Consider the following 2,427-nt stretch of genomic DNA (forward strand, 5'->3'; position numbering starts at 1 on the left):
CCTCTGCCTCCCACGGGCTAGGATTAATGCACCCCCAGGCCCTGTTTTTGCCCAACAATTTCTAATCCTGAGGAAGGATTTAGAGGAGGTTCTAACAATAACCACTATGGTTCACTTCAAAAGTTTAAACACAAAGTACATTTAAATGAGGAATCCTACTTTTACAGCAAATATCTATTTATTTGTGTGTGGTCTACGTAGGAGGTTGAGAGGTTGACGTTGACTGTCTTCATCACTTGCTCTTCACCTTTTTTTGGAAGGGGGAGGGGGGTGTCTCGCTGAACCTGAGGCTCATTAATTCAGGTAGAGTTGCAAACTTCAGGGATCCTCCTGTCTACACTCTACCCTGCCAACCCAGTGCCGGGCTTACCGATGTGCACCACTGTATCCAGCCTTTTGCATGGGTCCTCACGCTTTCATGGCTTTACTAATTGAGCTATAATCTTCAGTCCAACATCAATGTTCTCTAGCCATGAACTATTTATTTAGTTATTTAGGCAACGTCTTGCTAAGTAGCCTGTCCTACTTAAGGTCACCTTGACACAAGCCAGAGTCTCTTGGGAAGAGTGTAACGGGGCAAAGGTTTTTCCATCTTGTCTCAGCTGAAGCCATCTTTGGTTTCTACCCCCTGCCCTGAAAAGTCCTGTGGGAAGGCACCCAGTCCTGTTCTAGAAACTTAAGGTCAAAATGTCCCAGCTAACTGCATGTTCTTGGCTCTTGTTAAACTACTTGCTTGCAACCACCAACCAGGATGTGGTTTTTCTGTGTTCTGTCTTTAAAACTTTCTTGCAATGCTTCCTCCCCCGTGCAAATACTTTTCGTGTTTTTCTTCAGACGTGCAGCAGCATGTTCAATACAGACTCTCAATTCAAACTGCAGTCCTTTGCTTGTGTTGAGTGGTCTTGGGGTCTTTACCCCATAACAAGAGGGAATTTCAGTTGAGACAATGCCTTACCGGATGGGCCTGTGGACAAGTCTATGGCACATTTTCTTGATTGACATGGGAGGCCACAGCACACTGTGTGCAGTACCACCCTGGGGCTAGTAGTCCTAAAAGCTATAAGCAAGTGGGTTGAGCAAGCCGCGAGGAGCAAGCCAGTGAGCAGTGTCCCTCCGAGGCAGTTCCTGCCCTGACTTCCTTCAGTGGTAAGCTGTGATGTGGATGTGGAAGTGACGTGTCCCTTTCCTCCGCAAGTTCCTGATGGTCTTGGTGTTTTATCTTGGGATTTTTAAATCAGCAATGGAAACCCAAACTAAGACAGCCCAGACTTGCTAGACCTCCAATGTTCCTGTCCTTGCTTCCCTGGTGCTGAGATCGCATTGTGTACCAATATGTCCAGCAGGCGACTTTTGTGTTTTCTATTGTGAGAATGAGGCTCCTCGCTTCATAATGAAGAGCACTGGAGACTGAGAATAGTAAAAGTTGTGCAGTTTACCTCACAATCTTTCATAGTCTGGTGGCAACCCAGACAAGAGGGGGCACAAACAAACTGAGCACCAAGAACAGTTTTTATGCCCTGAATGGTGGCCCCTTCCTCCTTATCTGCTTTGGCTGGGGGGGGGATGCATAGTCCCACGGGTCACCTACCACTGCCATTTGTCTGTTTCTCAGCCCACATGATGTGTGGGTTAATTTACATATTTTATATCCTCCTTATTTAAGGATTTTCAGGAGCATGAAAAGCTGTGAAGCACTTTACGTCCGAAAGTCATCAGGCCAGCTTGTCCCTTAGCCGTTTTCTTCTCTGAACTTCTGAGTTTGAGTGATGGTAGCTAGACTAGCAAGTGCCAGCAGGGCCCAGACTTCCTGTTCATCTATAGGTTGGTGTGCACTGGCTTAAGGCATTTTTGTTTTGAAAATGGTCCATTTTATTTTTTACATTTATCATCCTAAAAAAAATTCACAAGTTAAGTTAAACATTCACATATACTGTCTTCTATTTCCTTTTCATCTTTACAACAACCATGAGAGAGAAATACAAGATTATTCAACATATGTACAAACACACCCATTTTTGTGATATTAGACTATTTTCAGACAGTATTGATTCCTTTCAAAAGTTTAATTGTCATCCATTGGTCAATATGATTTTTTTCCTTGAAGCCTTGAAAGCAATTTTTTGGCTTAGCTGACTCCTTGGAACTATTTTACTATTTCAAATTAAATTTATGGGGACAGGTAAGATGGTTCAGCGAGGAAAAGCACTTGCTACACATAAAAGTGGAAGAACAGACGTCATAAAGTTATCCACCAACCTCTACATATATGCTGTGACATGCATGTGCATACACACACACAATACACAAGTACAATAAAATATTAAAATTCATACATTCAAAAACTGAGATGTTTAGTCCAATTTATAAATCTTACTTTATTTCTAAGTGAGGCAAATTTTAACATCTACCTTTGAGTGGCTTGTTTTT

Source organism: Microtus ochrogaster, chromosome 19, assembly GCF_000317375.1.
Source record: "Microtus ochrogaster isolate Prairie Vole_2 chromosome 19, MicOch1.0, whole genome shotgun sequence".
Lineage (NCBI taxonomy): Eukaryota > Metazoa > Chordata > Mammalia > Rodentia > Cricetidae > Microtus > Microtus ochrogaster.